Source organism: Xiphophorus couchianus, chromosome 6, assembly GCF_001444195.1.
Source record: "Xiphophorus couchianus chromosome 6, X_couchianus-1.0, whole genome shotgun sequence".
Classification (NCBI taxonomy): domain Eukaryota; kingdom Metazoa; phylum Chordata; class Actinopteri; order Cyprinodontiformes; family Poeciliidae; genus Xiphophorus; species Xiphophorus couchianus.
The window spans coordinates 4179386-4196846 of record NC_040233.1 but is presented as its reverse complement, the minus strand read 5'-3'; the positions used below and the strand labels follow the sequence as shown (position 1 = coordinate 4196846).

General features: G+C 39.8%; 1 long non-coding RNA gene across 1 annotated transcript; it reads right to left on the bottom strand.

The window, feature by feature from the left end:
* Nucleotides 1–905: 905 nt before the first annotated feature.
* Nucleotides 906–16247, bottom strand: LOC114146976 (uncharacterized). The gene is made up of 3 exons (XR_003595998.1): nt 16237–16247; nt 2934–2937; nt 906–980 (listed from the first exon to the last, which is right to left on the bottom strand). It is a non-coding gene; the product is annotated as an uncharacterized LOC114146976 (long non-coding RNA).
* Nucleotides 16248–17461: the final 1214 nt, after the last annotated feature.

The following is a 17461-nucleotide window of genomic DNA, read 5'->3' as shown; positions in this document are numbered from 1 at the left end:
CACCTCGGTATATAACACATTTTTCAATAATCTCTATATTTTACAGCACAAGTAGTACAATGAGTGAGTTGGGATTTTAAGAGTTTGTCGTTAGTCATATAAACAATTAAAAGAAGAAAAGCATTACACCCATCACTCCTTAAGTTTTACCTAAAGTTGAGGTTTGAGGTTAAAATCCATGGAGACCATTTTTTTGCTCGGTCACTTTCCAGCGTTACGTCATGAACTGAACCGAAGCGAGTGAGACCAGCACACTGCAAAAAATGCCAAATGTTTTTCGTCTAGTTTATTGTCCAAATAACTTAATTTTGTCTTATTTCAAGTGTTCCAACTCACAGGTAACTTTTCAGCAAGATATAGACGCTTGTTTTGAGTCAATGGTTCCTTAATATAGTTTAAAAGTCCTTGTTCTATTTGCAGATTGTTTCACTTATAACATGGGAAGAATGCCTTGTTATAAGTGAAATAATCAGCCAGTGGAACTAGTACTTTTTCCATAAATATTAAGGAATTATTTAATTAACATAAGCTCATATATCTTGATGAAAAGTTACTTTTAAGTCAGTTTTGTGTTATTTCAAGTGTACCGAGATATTTAGACAAGAAGCTAGACAATAATACTTGGTAAGATTTTGTGTTTTTCCAGTGCAGTGCCTTAGATGTTATTTTAGGGTCCTTTGTGACCTCTTGGGTGAGTAATTTTGGTCAAGTGGTTTTGTATATCACATTTCAGCAAGGCAGTTCAGTTGTTAACATGAGAAAAACAAAAACAAGCAACAAACCTAACATGTCAGATGCCATCATCAAAATCCTCAAGAGTAATCATCATAATAAAAATATGCATTAAATGTGTCAAACTATGTCACAGTTTTTCAATAATCAAAAGGCAACTCAAAGTAAAACAAATGGGATTTTAGCCTAGATTTAAAGGAATGCAATGTTTCAGATGTTTTTACAGTCTTCTGGAAGTTTGTCCCAGACTAAAACTTTAAAGCTGAATTCTGATTCTCCTTTTTTTTCTGGTTCTGGGGATACAGAGCAGAACCAGAACCAGAAGACCTGAGAGGTCTGGAAGGTTGATACAGCAGCAGGTCTTAAATGTATTTTGGTGCTGAGCCGTTCAGTGGTTTTAAAGGTTCCATTGTTCTGGATCACCTGTAGCTGTCTAATTTTTAGCCAACTAAAGACAAACACATGGATGAGTTTCTCTAGATCTCGCTGAGACATTAGTCCTTTAATCCCGAAAATGTGATAGAAGACTGACTTTGTAACTGTCTTTATGTGACTGAAGGTTCAGGTCTGAGACTTCTTGCCTGATCTCTAGTTTCTAGCTGTGATAACTCAAGCTCCAGGTCTCAGTCCACGTTCAGATGATGTTGTAAATCCCTCTCCAGGTGAACAGATGTGAATGATTGAGATTTTCTTTGGACAACTTCATATAGACGGGTTGTATGTAGGGATTCTACTTGTCTACAGACAAGCTCAACTCAACTTGACTGATCCCAGTGACTGTCACTCATCAACAAAATCACTTTTTTGCCAAACAGTATTTTATATTTAAAGTTATCTAAAACATTTAAGTGAGATTTTCTTTTAAAAAAAAGCATAACCATGTGTGCTATTTGTAATAAGAAGCTAGAGAACCATGACAAAAATCAATACAAACTCCAAATATGAAGCCAAAATCCAAATTTAAGAGGTTTGTTATGCGAGATGACAGTAATAGCCACCATGTGCAACAAACCTAAATTAGCCCAAGCTATTATCTAAAGCTGATTGTACCCTAGGAACACATTGGTGGCTGGTGTCCTCAGTATGGAGCATGCAGAGACTTGGGCATGACACGCTGGGGGAGAGGAGATAAAATGAGCAACTCTTCAAATGAATTTCACTCTACCTCCTGGGTGACAACTCTTAACATTTTTTTTAAAAAGACTACCAGTGAAGGTTTTCCCCCCTTCTCCAAATCTTTCAATAACCTTTTAGAATCTTGAAGCATCTTTGCAAAATCTCTCTAATAAACCGTGCCTCTCAGCCGCATCCTTGTTTGGGATGTATCAACACAACATCTTCCCTGAGGTCCAGCGAGTTGTTTTTGGCCTAATTAACCGACTTAGACGCTATCCGAGGCCAAGATTAAATGATATCTCTCGTGCTGTGCCAGCAGTCAGCCTCATTTGTCTTCGGGAAAGCAGCATTCATTTAAGCGAAGGGTAGCGGAACAAAACGCCCGGGCCGTGCCGAGCCGGAGCTCCAAAAGACAGGAACGTGCGCTCATCAGAATTCCTTCATGAAGGAGGACTTGTGCGTTTGAGGAGTGGTTTATATAAACCCGTGAAGCTCCTGTCAGGAATCTTCCTCCTGGGTGCGACTGAGGACATGATTCCTTAGCCAGCTTCCTGTTGCTGTAGCTAATTAAAGGCAGGACAAACACGCAGCTTCCAACATCCACTCTATACAATTAAAATGATTTGCACGAACTACTCATCCTGAAAATGTCAGTTTGCAATAAATGTTTTCCATTTTTTGTGTGTGTGTGTGTGTGGGGGGGGGGGGGGGGGGGTGTAAAGTGAATTAATCAGCAGCTCAAATTGTGTGTCCGTCAAACACTTGAGTAATGAATAAGTAATTCAGGTGTTTGTTCTCCTGAAGGAGGATGGAAATCAATCGGAGTGACTGTCAAAACGCGGCCGTATCACTCACTGACAGAGGACGGGAGAGCGATCAATACGTCAGCTTTACCGCTAAATCAGTAGAAGATATCCATCTTCAGCCGGGCCTTTTGACAAATGATATGTAAGACACATTTTGGACCGAGCTGGAAATGTTTCCAAAAGCTCTTTGACTTGTCAAGTTGAAGGTTTTGCTTTGAGCTCTTTACAGCAGACTCACTCAAATCCACCGACGTCCCGTTCAATGAGCGGCATTAAGACTTTGCTGCGTAGTGCAAGAAATGATGCTCGCTTTCACACACCAACGCTTAATTCTACTCTAAAACATTGATGCAAGACTGAAAAGAATTTAGCTATGCTAAGCTAATAATATTTAATAATTGCATTTCTAAATCTAAATGGCAGTTCATGGCAGAAACAGTAGTAGACAGTGTTCCTGCACAGCGTTTGAAATCTATTAGGGCTAACTGGAAAAACGACAGAATAGTAGCAGAGCTTCGTGCTAGCATGACCAAACCAGTAGCTGCAATATTTTCCTCAAATAAAGCACCACTACTTGAATATGTACCATGACAAGATTGCTCTTCAAGATGCATTACTGTAATTGTATTCCTGATTTGTTAACCAGTGTTGAGTACAATTCCAGTAAGCTGCTAATACGCAAACTTTTGTTTTTGTTTAGAGCTTCAGCTTTTTCGCTAAAGCACAGTTGGTTTTCGGGATAAATCATGAAGCGCTGACCTATTTTATCACCTGATTTATTAGCTGCCAAGAATTCTTCAAACTGTTAGAAGTTTATATTCATGCTCTTATTTTAAAGCGGGGTGAAGACTGTTTCAGCAGTTTCACTTCCTGTCCTCACATTTGCTACCCGTGATGCGCAGCAGCAAATTTATTCTGTAGGCTACCCACAATGCACCAATGCAGTTATACAGCAAAGAGTTTAAAACCTACTGTAGTTTTAAATCTACTCTCTGAGAGAAGATGTACCGTGGTAAATTTGGCTAAATTAGCAACAGAGTTAGCCAGACTCAACAATTACAAAACTGAAAGCAACAAATGAAACGTGTGTTCCAAAGAATTACTTCCTGAAGTGCAAACAGCTTGGTGTTCGATAACAAACTTGACCTTGCTGAGGGTTGTAACACGTGTTATGTCTTTGCTACACGGTTGAATTTAGCGTTTTAGAATTAGCTTCAGCTAAAAACCATGTTGGTATAGTGTTCTAGAGATAGCAGAACTAGCGTTTTGTTAGCGGTGCCAACAATTCTTATTAAAAATGCGTTTTTATAGACAGAGTGTGAGACATAAAAAAATTTAATCAAGTATGTTCATGCTTTAGTGAGTTTTGCATATTTTGAATATCAAATATAATACTTTATATTGCTACACTGCAATACAAACTTGTATTCTCATTATAGTTTGAAATGTTTCAGCCAAGGATAAGATGAATAGCTCTGTTTGCATACCACAGTTAGATAAGGAGCACAAACTGTGGCACAACAGGATGCAGCTGGTCAGAATGTTCTAGCAGCAGAAGTAAAAGGTGAAGCATCTAAAAAGCACAACTCCTTAAATGATTAGCAGCCAAGAGTGGAGTGTTTTATGCCAGAGAGGATTTGACAGGTATAGTTTGTGTGTATGGGAATAGTTGTATGGGTTAGCAATGTCTCAGACTGTGAGGATGAAAGATAAACGCATGAAGTCCTCACTTTCGCACTCAGACACGACCTCCTCCTGCAGGGATGTATTGCTGTTCATGTTCTTGGGTGAGTTGTGTCTCCACTTGGCCAAATGTATTCATTTAATAAATCTCTTGTGAGTGATTTCACATTCTGGTTTGTGGATCATTTTTGTGTCTTGCCTTAAATATCCAAGACCCGGGTAGAGAGACGTGTTTTTGAAGCAATGGTTGTTTCCGTCTCTCAACAAGGGCCAGATTTAAAAGATGGACCAAATGATGATGTTGTTTAGTGACTATAAATTTAAATGGGTATGTAGTACACACCAAGCTAAGTGATCCGAGTCTCACAGAGCTTGGTATCAAAACTGACTATTGGTGCATATCAGGAAAACATGTCATTTCAATATTGCAGAATATTGCGTGGACAATTTTTAAATAAACCCACATTTCCTGGTTCTTTTTTTAAATTCCCCCCTCGCCCCACACTCATCATTCTAATATCCACACAACTTTCTATGAGCTTTAGCATTACAGCCACCAAATTCACGTTAATATTATTGTAGTGCAAAGATACGTGTCCTTGTTCACGTGTGCGATCTTGTACATCTTTCATGTTCAAAATAAATAAATGAAATCTATATTTAGTGAGCATCAACAGCAAAGTGGTCAAATGTATCATTGGGAAGCGGGGTTTGAATGCAAAGCACTGGAGAACCCCAAAAATCCACTCCCGCTTCGATGAGAAATGCAATTCAACAGATTCAACAAACACATGAAGCATCAGTCAGAAAATATGAGTAAAAAAAACTGTGGCAAATTACATTTAGTAAGCCTTTTCTCCACATACCATAGATGATAAATCCTAACAGTTGATACTACCAGATTTAATGGGCTTGAAACACATGGGGTGTACTCATCAGCAGCACTAATCTGTATGTGTGCCTGTAATCAGCGTCTGTTATATCCGGGGCTGAGTCAGCAGTGGCTGAGCACTCCTTAGATTATTTACAGAATGCTTCACCGGTGGTTGCTGATAAAACATAATTATCAAACAGCTAAAAGAACCCTTGTTGACATGTTTCAGAAGGAAGACAAGAGACTCCGAGAGAGGATCATCAAACTGGCTATTTAACTCCAAAATGCACAGGTAGCTGCAGGGAACAGGCCCTATGAAAATAAAAACTAAAAAGCAACGCTGGAGCCAAATACCTGAAGTCCTATCAGACCAATCGGCACACTCAAACTTTTCAAAAATACTTTAAATAATGACTTGAGCTCACAGCAGTGTTTGATGAGTAGGATCAATTGGAACGTATGCGTGATTGAACTGAAATGGTTTTTTATTTAAAGTGCCTTGAGGCAACATCTGTTGTGAATTGGCGCTACATGAATGAAACTGAACTGAACGTTTTGTTTAGTCATTTAAATAAAGACAAAGTGAGCTTCAGAGCTGGGATGGTGGGAACAGCACAGCCCCGTTTCAAGGGTTCTAATCAAAAGATCTGGTTTTCAGTCAGATTTAAAATGAATCTCGAGACGGTCAAAAAAAAAATCACAACAGATCTTGTAGTGTTATTTATTAAATAAGATAAACCCCAAATGGAAAAGCCTACTTTTAAGCAAACTCACAGTGATTGAAATAAAATAGTAATGTAATCAATTTTAGAAGCCAGTAAAGACTCGAGCAATTCTATGTTGATTCCTGAAACCTGAAGGAGAATATTTAGATATTTTCCCAAGGCTGTATTTACTTTCTCCATTTTTTTCCTTCCCCTTTCAGTTAGACTTTGAGTGGACATGGGGAAAAAAACCCATCCAGGGTTTAGCATGACTTATCGTAACGTTTATTTTACAGTGAGGACGCGTTGACGTGCAACAAATGAGAAAGAAGTACTTTAACTCGAGACGTTCGAAGAGAAATACACTCCAACATTATAAAAATTATTTGTTCCATTAAAAATTCCTATAATATTCAAGTTCAGAAACATGCTGCGCTTGTTTTTGATCGTTGCTCATAATGAGAAGGACGCTGCAATAAAGGAAGCCCAAGGAAACATCTTGAACGTCTCCTTGAATATAGAATGATGGTTGTTATAAAAATTTTAATCTCAAGTTTTTTTTACTCTGACTGGCAGGGTCACACAATCCTTTTATGATGATTTTGTGTGTGTGTGTGTGTGTGTGTGTGTGTGTGTGTGTGTGTGTGTGTGTGTGTGTTTGTGGTTTGGGGAACTGAATGTAACACAGTTGCTAGATTGTGATATCAAATGGCACAAATCGATCATGATAAACACATTTTTTTTTATCAAAAAATCTACTTAATGCCAAAGTGAAAACAGTTTTTTTTTTTAAATGATAATTTAATCTAAATATGTTACATAGAATAACTGCATTAAAAAAACCTGTAAAAGCAACAAAAGGGTAAAACATGAATACGTTTTATAGGCACTGTAAGGTGATTTGAGTCCTTTTCTTAGCCTGCTCACATGTTACATATCCTTGTAACTCTGAATTTTCAGCCATTGAGCACTTCTACAGACGCGCAGTTCCACCGGGTGCTTGCTAATTGCTCCTGGCTAGTCTGAAGGAAAAATGCCGCTGCGAGGAGGAGCTTCGTCCACGAAGTCGGCGCTTTTTTCACAGCTGAATGGTTGCCACGGGAGATTAAAGGATTTCTCAAACATGCGCAAGAGAATCAAGGAAACGCTTCCAGGTCTGTTTCTGATGAGAGGACAACATTGTAACGTGATGTAAAGCTCCAAAAAGTCAATTTTGCATAACACTGCGCCTTTAAAGTAGTAAATTTAAAACACTGAAGGGGATTGAACACTTTTTATAGAACCTCATCACTACTTTAAGACTGTATTTGCCTTCAGCAGCTTGTGTTGCTGTTTCACTCCATGGTGGTGTCTTCTCGGCTCTCCAGTGATGTAGAAGCCTTTGAGCCGTTTTGCAGACCTTCGAGGCTCGAGTCTCTGTTTTGATCCTTTCTTGTTCTGTTCTGATCCATAAAACTTGAGCACTGAAAGAGAATGTTCTTCCCCCCCTCCCCCTCCATGGCTACATTTACTTTCAATTAAACTTTGTGTTGAACACACAAAAAAAAGAAAAAGGCTTTAGTTCGAGGTATTGTAATCTTTATTTTCCGTAAAGGATGCATTCTTGTTAAAGAAAGTACTTGAATAGAAGAAGTATGAAAAAAAACGACCTTTATAAAGATTACTTATTCCACAAAAAGTCCTTGAAGATCTAAATTCAGACACATGCTCTGCTTGGTTTTTGTCCGTTGATTACGAGCGCGGACGCTGGAATAAAAGCATTTCAAAGCGCTCCATAGGGCCAAATCGCTGCTGTAATCTGTTTGATCTATTAGGGGATGTGCGCGCGCCCTAGAAAGGATCTCCATGGGAACATCTTGAACGTCTCATCCTTGAAAACAGCGCTGAAGAGAATACAAGCTGTAGATAACGCAAGGTAAGAAATGCAGCAGCGACGCACAATGGGTCTCCTTACAAACCCTCAAATAAAATAAAAAAACCAGAAAGTGAGCGAAAAGAAGTCCAGCTACTTTACAATAATAATAATAATTTTTTTTTTTAAACTAATCGCTACTTCCAGATTTTCTTTTACTCCGCAGCTTGGTGTTGCTGTTTTCACGCCATCTTCTCGCCTCTCCGACGCTGATGAAGCCTTTGAGCTGTTTTTGAGGACGTTAAGTGATGCAAGCATCTATTTTGTATTCTGAAATGTGGCGAGGCATGCATATGAAGTACCCGTATCCTCTCAGATGTTTGGGTTGGACAGGATGGGGTGGGATTCTGCTGACAGCACAAGAAGGAGAGGGAAAAAAAAAAAAAAAAAAGAAGCTATAAATATGCTTTAAATATTCACCGAGGTTCACTGACCGCTGCTGACACCTCCCGACACAAACGAGGGAGGGAAACATTTGCACATCTGTCACTCCCTCCGTCATGAAAAAGCGTGAACTCTCCGTTACGTACCAGAGAGGGCAGGGCGCGTGACGGGGCCTGTGAAAAGTAAGATTGTGTGGAAAAGCGGAAGATGTTTGAGATTCGGGGTGGCATGAGGTAATTTATGTGCTTAGACAAAAAAACTGTCTATTTGGAAAAGAGAGAAAAGGGTTGCATTATAGTGGCTTGGGGAAAAAAAAGGAGAAACATTCCAATTTGTAACACTAAGAGCTTTAATGTACTTCATAGAAAACTGCATTTGTATTCTGCTCCCCCTAAATCAATACTTTCTGCAGCTGCTAGTTCTCCGCGGTATGTTTATACCGGTTTTTCAAATCTACAGGAAAAATATGCAAAATATAACAAGGTAGGTTCGGCTGGACGGAGAGCCAACGTGAGCATCGATTATTAAGTTACGCCAAAGACTCTCAGCAGGCCTTACTGGGCCGATTCACGGAACTTCCCGAGCACCAACGTGAGCCATGCAGCCGACGCCACAACTCACTGGATGGAACTGCGCATGCTAGCTAGTCGCGCGCGCCCTCAGGAGTCATCACTGCGCTCGCGCCGAGTCATGTCCACAAAATTGATCCGATGCGGGATGAGAAGGAGGCAGTCACAAAAATGTTCGTATCACCCTCGTCTCTTAACTTCTTTCTGTCAAATATGTATGACGACATATTAGTGTGATTGTAGATTTTTTTTTTAAATTAACAAATATTATGCGCAAAACTTAATATTTCACGAAACAAAATTTTTCACTATCGAAAAAGACACAATTGCTGTGTCTCCATTAAGTAAACAATGAAGTTAAAATCACATGTGAGTAAGTTTAACATGACAAGTCATTAAAAACGCCATCCTCCACCTACCGTTGCAGTTTTGCAAAATATGCTAATTTTCATACTGCCTTAAAATAAACAACAAAACAAAAAACACCAAGACAAAAATCTTTTCTTTTTATTTTCAAAATTGGGGCGTTTCCATTGAGCAAATTTACTGTTGTTATCCCAATTTACGCAATTTTAAAGGTCAATGTAGCAACTGGCAGGAAATGGACTATAGCTCAGGGGATTCTGGGTAAATGCAACCCAAACAAGCGCACTAGCGGAATAAACAAAATAAACTGAGCGACCCAACAACTTTAGGTGCAACTTTAACCTGGACCTGTGCAACTGCTTTTAACTCACGTAGCAGTAACTTTCGTTGCTAAGGTGTTGTTGCGCACCAGATTATTTATACACAGTCAAAAATCCTTGAAGGCTCTACGAATGGCAGGGTTAAGTATTTATTGGTCCTTTTAGATCTTTTTCTCTTTGACGTGGATAAGAATCCAGAACCAATCTACTGGCATCTTCATTCTCCGCCGGTGTGTGGAAAGCAGTCGGATGTTCCGGTTAACCTTCATTTAACCTTCTTTGGGAGAAATAGAAATGTAGAAAAAAAAAAAAGTGAAAAGTCTCAGCTATATCAAACAATCGGCTTGTCAATTTTTTTTCTTTGTGCCCCACGTTCGCTACCACAGGACACCAGATGGCCACAAAAGAATCCCTCTTTCATTGCCTCCGCCTTTTTATCCCTGCTCATTAAAAGAACCTCTTTGAAAAGAAATACAACCTTGAGCGTTAGTGCGCCGCTTGCCAAACAGTTTGTAACGCATCGGGTTTATTAAATGTAATGTTTTGTCCGAGGGATGAATCACCTGGGTCCATTATTCATACAGGTATGAGCCGGTGACCTCTAAAACCTGAGTAATGATGGCAGGCGGCCCTTAAGTGAAAGTGAAAAGTATTGAGCGGCGTGACGAGTCGTTGGCTTTCCGATGCCCCCCCCCCCCCCGTCTGAGCCGGGTACGAGACGGACAAAAAGCTCCCGGGGCTCCAACTGCCGACCCAGCACCTCTTGTGGACTGAAAAATAAAATAAAAATTTAAAAAACGCAGCCGTTGTCTCTGATCCCGTGTCCTCAGCTTGATCCGCACTGATCTAAAATTACTTTGTAGTTCCACAACATTATCCTGCCTCTCTGCAACCATCAAGTGGCACCGGCCAACACACAGGCATTAATTATAAATCCATTAAAAGGGCTAGTTCGTCAGCAATGCAGCCATTATCAGATGACGTGTCATTATTTTCCCCCACTTCGCTGCTGCAGCGAGCAGTGGTGGCTGCGGGCCAGTTCACCGGAACAAACATCTCATCGGTTTGAGGGGGGGGGCGATTTTTAGAAAATGTGTAATGCCTGGTGAGTGGGTGAAAGAGTCGGAGAACCTGAAGTGGCTTCCTGTCTGATATGGAGGGATGGTGGTTTGGATATTAATTATCATGCTAACCAGGGTAAACAGAAGGAAGAAAAAAAAAAGTCTGTTCTCGAGTGATGATTTCATTTATCAAGACAAAAAGCTACCCAACACAACATGGCACTGTGTGAGAAAGTAATCGTCCCCTCGCTCCGCGTTTGACGAAGCTGCTGGATGCAACTCAGTGACCAGAGAACCATGGAGAACCCCACCCCCACCCCCCGCCGCCCCAGAGCTGGCCTTCCAATGTTAATCTGCAGCTCAACAAAAGAACCCAGAACATCATCTAAAGTCCACAAGGCCAGAACCAAAAAAACAAGAACAGAAAGATGCATTTCCCAAAAATCCCATTGATGATTCCCAAGATCTAATAGGAAATATCCTGGAAGTACTCAGAGGCAAAATGTTACATTTTTAGAAGGTGTCCTCTTGTTGGTCTAACAATTACATGGAAAAAAACCCATCATGCCAACAATGAACTATGAGGCTATCAGTGTCGTGGAGTACAGCTACTCTGCTGCTGTAATTGATGGAATGATAAATTCTGCTCTTTAATCCTTAAGGAGAATAACCAACATTTTTTGCAGGTCCAGAAGCATGCCTTCAAGTCTCTTCGCGGATGGCTAAAAAAATAAAGGTTCTGGAGCATTTTGATTGATACCTGGAGTATAATCCAGTCGACACAGTCGTGGTGTTTGGATCTTTTATTTCATTAGAAAGTTTTGGGGTCTGTAATTTTGCCCGTGGATTATTCCAGCCACTGGTTTTCCTTTTGTCTTTTTCAGATCTTTGCTGTTTCGTCATCAGTCTTGTCCAGGCTTCTTCTGATAGCTCTGTCCAAGTCATCACAAGAGAGAAGGATTGTGTTTTTAGCAGAGTAGTAATATGCCAACTTTGTTTCAGATGCTGCTGACGTAGACATTATAGTTAGACTCTTGCTAAGCAACCTTCTACATGTGATGCAATTTTTGTTTCCCTGCTTTGCTCGAGTTGAGGCCATTTTGAGTGCAGTTCTGAAGAGGAGCTCGTTTCCTTCGCCGCGGTGAAGTCGCCTTCTGTCAGACGAAGCGCTCCACAGTTGGGGCCTAGAGGAGCTTCAGAGTCCTGAACATTTTCCACGCACGGAAAGAAATTCTGAGCTCGACTTGGGTTTTCTTTGACTTCATTTTTTTAGCGTTTGACAGCAAAGGAAAACTTTCAAAAAATTACCTCGCAAACACAAAGGTTCCACAAATATGATAGCGTAGCGCAATAATAAACATTTTAAGCATTTGTCTTTTTTTTTCTGTCTAATAAAGTAACAGTCCACATGAGTGGCAAATATGAAAACGGACCAAACGATGTACCCAATATGACCATGACCGCTACTGGTATTATTATCAAAAGGAAAATAATAAGCTACTGTAGGAGTTTACTGTATTTCAAACAGTTGCTCCTATTTTTGCTTTGAAATCTGTAGCCATTCCCTCTTGCCTCGTTTCTTCTTTAGCACGCTATCTGGAGATTAATGGCTTCTGGGGCAAATCATGACTGATTCAGAAAACTTAGGAGTGGTATTTGGTGGATTCTCAATATGTTAAGTGATACTTAGCATGCACAGGGTAGGCTGCGACATCAACTAATTCATCAAACATCTTTTAAGACCTTCACATTGGGAAAAAAAAAATTAAATGTAATTAGTTTTTCTTACATTTTTTATAGCTATTGCATTTGGAGGGCAAATGCTAATAGAGAAAGAAAGTGTTCATTTTGCTAAATGTCTGAGTCAGCAGGAACAGAGCCTCAGAATTTCTATCTTTTTCACACCCTGGCCCTCGTATAACACATTTTGTCTCAAACTGAAAATTTGCAGTGAAAATAGGCAGGTTGATTAATGTGCATTATTTAATATTAACGAACGTTAACATTTTCAGACTAATCTCATGCATTAACATGTTAATGTTGGCAGTGTTTCCCTCAGTGTATTATAAGCCTGGCGGACCACCAGGCTTTACTTGTGCCCCCACCAGGCTAAGCATTGCTTATTTATTAGTAGTGTGAATGCTGAAGGCATCCTAATGGTATCTTGGTATTCATAACCTTCATACTTTTTATAATATTCAGCTTTTTATGGGGGAAACTGCTCCATCCTGTGGCAGAATTGAGAATTACAATATAAAATGTCTGCTGTGTTTCACAGTGGATGTTTTAGGTCCTGCCTATTAATAGCGATCAATCGTTGAGTTTCAGGGCTGTCATGGAGGACACAAGCCAGCGGCCATTTTGAAGTTGGACAGTTCAACAGCTTTTATTCTGTTTAACGCTTGTGAATAATTGGAGCTTTTGACGTTGCTTTGTTTGTGCTGCGTGTGGCGTGTTTTTTGTGGTCACCGTGCCAAACGATGCCTCCAAACAAATGTCGATATCTCAGGAACCTTAAAAGGTTTGGATTTCATTCACCCACCGTTTTTATCAGAAGGAATAGGGGAACGTTTCTGCACTTTTCAAATTTTAGGTTTTACATGAGTTTTTTTTGTTTGTTTGTTTTACATTGCATGGAATATATTACTGTAACCCAGCATGCTAGTGGTATCCTAGATGCCATCATTAGTATTTTAGCTAGTTTTAGCTTTTTAGCTAATTTTGGCTTTTACCTGGGTTTTTCACACTGCATGGACTATTCCTTACCTTTCTGCAAGTCTTCAGCAGTTGGCTTCAAACGATTTTGCCATTTCCACCAAAAGCATTCAGCATTCACACTTGCATTTTCATAGGAAATGCACACTTTCTAGTTCAATTTAATTTTTTTTTTTATGTCTGCATGTTTTAAGACATTATCTGGTGTTCAGATAGTAATGTTCCAATAACACATGATTATCGAGTGATGTTTTCAAATTTCCCGTCAACTTTAATCATTTTTTAACTCCAAAACACGGCAGACCGCTGACTGCCAAGCGCCACAATCGCCGGGCTTAACAAGTTTTCTGTCTAGTTTTTACTTTATTTTCCTATTTCTTGTGTTGTATCCTGTTCTTTATGTTCTATCTTGTTTCGCTCACTGTAGGGCTCTTTAGTACAATTTACAATAGTGTATTTTATTTTACAATAGTGGTTATGGTAAAAGCCCATACAGAATCTTGTCTTCATTTTATTTCTTTATAAAAATATAAAATAATTTTTTTAAATTTGGAAGAACTTTTTGTGTGAACCTACATATCTGTTGCTGCTGCCATACCTGAATTTTGCCTTGTGCAGGACAAGGTTGTTTTTCTTTTGTTCTACTCTAAATAAATCTATTATTTTATTTATTTTAACTGTCATGTCTTATCTTCCCGTTAAGCCTTACAAGTAGCTCCTGCATCCCCACAGCATGACGCTGCCACCGCCTTAAAGGCGTCGTGTGTTTAGAGGAATATAAATTTAGTTAAAATGTGATTTTTTTTCAAATTTTTGTGGTGAGTCTTACATGAGCAATTTCTTGTTTATAATCTGATTCTGTCTGAAACTCTTCCACAGCTCTATCCTTGACCTCTCCGGGTGTTCATGATGCTGTTTGTTCAGGTAGATGATAAAGGGATGAACGCTAAACTTTTCAGAATATTGTCAAAATATATATATATATATATATTTTCCACTTCACAAATATGCCCTGCTGTGCGATCACACAAACATTTTAAGATGCACGCTTTATTGTCTGCACATTATAATTCTTTATTGTCTAACAAAGGCACTTTTGGGTAAACGTTCTGTTTTCACTGTAGACAAAAGTGACAATCGTGTCTGAAGAGCGTGTTTACTTCCAAATCTAAGGTACTTTAAAAGTTAGCAATGAAATTATTACTCTGCTAGTCGTATAAAACTTGCTTGAAACACTTACGAGGCGTGCATTACTTAAGCATCACTTAAGTGCGCAGCTGGGATCCGTATTATGAAATGGGATTGACGGTTATTTCTGTTGCCTCCTCTTTGTTTAAATGCGTTTCCTTCAGATGAATCCTGCTGAGCTCCGTCAGGCTCTGCATATGAAATTACTCTAAGTATCTCCCTAACCAGAGCCAGCACTGTTTTTTATTGCAATACTTCACTTTGACAACAGTGGAGTTTTTATCACAGATAAAAGAAAAAAAAAAAAGTATGCGTCTGTTGGAACCGCTCGCACACAATTTGGAAAGGGATCATACGTCTGTGCCAAATTATTCTGTAGTTTGTTTGTGTCGCAGGTGGACTAGGGGTAAACAATAAGAAGCAACCCAGTCCAATTTGATTTTTGCTATGTTGTGCGGCGCAGATAAGCTACAATCAAATAGCTCGCCGCTGCTCAGGAACAGGGAAATCATGTCTCGGGAAATCAAACACAGAAGGCTTTTCTCTGGATCGACAACGACGTCTGATGCTGTCTGGCACTTTTACTTGAAACACGGAACATATTCACATGCAAAAACATATACATTTTTTTCTGACCTCGAGATGGCTTTTATTGGAGGAAGTAAAAAAAAAACACAGAAACAAATTAGTGCCAGACGGATTGCTGCGCAGAAATAAACCCTGTCTGATGATGCTAAATGAACAACTATTGGGAGCAATTTAAATCACCCCCCTCCCAACTCTTATCTTCTTCACGCAAATTTTTTTTCGCTCTGTAAAAATAACAGCTTAAAGCTGCCGTTGACATAGGGAAATGTGCATGAACAAATTTAGCTTCGGGCTGATTGTAATTTTCCCAGATTCAGACTCAAACATCTGAGCCCCACAGGCCGAATTCAGGTCTGGAGAACTCAGACTGAACTGAAACGGAGCTGCTTTCCCGCTCCGTTTCTGGACGTCTGTCTGTAAATCCATTATCCCCTACTGTTCTTGAACGGGCAGAACACTCGAGCTTTTAATTCTTTTCCTCGTTAACCCCTGCAGACTTGAAGCAGGTATTCATTATGCACTGATTATGTTTGTTTGGGCGGCGTGCTGCGTTTAAGCGATGCTATTCGGATCCTTGTAATCTCTGAAGCTGCGGGCCTGAGAAGGAGCATCGCTGCTGTCCTTGTGGTTCCATTATAAGGCTGCCTTGCACCAAACATGCTGAACATATTCATTTGCTAATGAAGGCAACACAAGATGTTTTGAACAATCTCGTGGAAACATTAAAATTACTCACTATGGCAACGGTAAGAAGAAGTCATTATCATGTTCCTCTTTCGGTAAAGCAGACGTGTTTGTCCAGAAAAACACATTCAGACTGTTTTGTAGCCGTTTTCGATGCAGCATCTCACGGTTTCGCTGTGTGCTTCGTAAAAGCATAAGAAGATACGCAGTTTAACTAAATGCTCCAGGATCACTACACTTTGTATTTTTAACTGGAGCAACGGTTTGATCGTCCGCTAAAAAAGGCTGCTAATATTTTTTATGCTGAAAAATTCTAACATGTACAACACAACTGTGAGACTGTATACATTTGAAACATTGCTACAATGAATAGTAGCGGATAAAAAAAAAGTAGGTAAGTGCTACTCAAACAACACAGCAATCACCCAAACAGAACTATACACACGTTGCATGTTCATTGTTTATGTCCCGAAATTTCGCGCACGTCACTGGAGGCAAAAAGCCGATTCTGCTACCTGCCATCCAGAGACGCACTGGGGCATAGAGCAATTCTGCTAACATAATCAAACCTGGAGATGTAGGAATTATTCATTTGAATCAATGCTGTATTTCATGTTACACTATGCAGACACTCTCTCTGTGCCAATGAAGATTCTCTTACATCTATGGCAAAAGCTTGGGTAGACTCACATGTTAACAGCAGGAACTACTTTCTGAATAACGTAAAAGTGCAATATTTGTAACCAAAGAAGTGAACCTGAAGGTGAATGTGTGTCTGTGATAAAGACCGTCGTCCCCGCATGCTACAATATTGGCGTAATGTAAGCAAACGTTGAGGGTTTTCTTCTCTGGTGTGAACTTGTATTGCAGGATGTTACTGCTACTGTTAAAACAACATGAATAGATGACACTGCGTTGACTTTTCTTTTCCTCCCTTAAGCAAAAGCCCGTAACCCACATTTGTTTTCTAACTCGGCATCAGAATCAAATGGCTTTATTGTTATTATATGGAAGAACAAAGGAATTTCATGTCAGGGAAGACAGGTGCCTGAGGCTGCAGCCGTCGTGGGAGGCGCCACCCTTTCATTGGATCAGATAATGAAAAGCATGAGGACAACATAAATGACACTGTGTGCAGTTGCATTAAAAAAAACGACACAAAAAAGCAACATGTAGACAAGGGTGGGGCCAGCAAAGGCGGCGACAGCACAGGACAACAACTTCATCGTCGTAAACCTATGAAGCCGTAAACCTATGTGCAATCATCATCTGCAGGATAAAATATTACTTTAGCTCAACGCAATACCATGTTTTTTGTTTTGTGTGTGCGTGTATTTTTTTTTTACCCCACACCTGCAACAACGTTAGATTTCTCCGCGTTTGTAACGCTACTCAGAGGAAGGCTCCACCAACCAGTCGGACGTCGGAACAATGGAACCTTTTCAGTTCAGTTGTGTTTGAGGTCAGAAAGGAAAACGGGAGCGCTGCTGTGAGGCTGCTGCTGGAAAAACGCTCAACACCAAAAGTTAGATCACAACGTCGCTTTTCCTTCAATCAATGATTGCACGCTGCTTTTCAACAGCATGGGCCGCCATTGCACTTTGTAGACCCTCTTTTCAGAGAGAGTATAAACTCTCTCTGAAAAGAGAGAGGTATTGATGGAGTCTATACTCCATCAATACCAGCGTGGACAACATTCTTAACACCTAAAATCCAAAGGTGGAAAGGGTATATTTGGAATAGCACAGTAAAAAGTAAA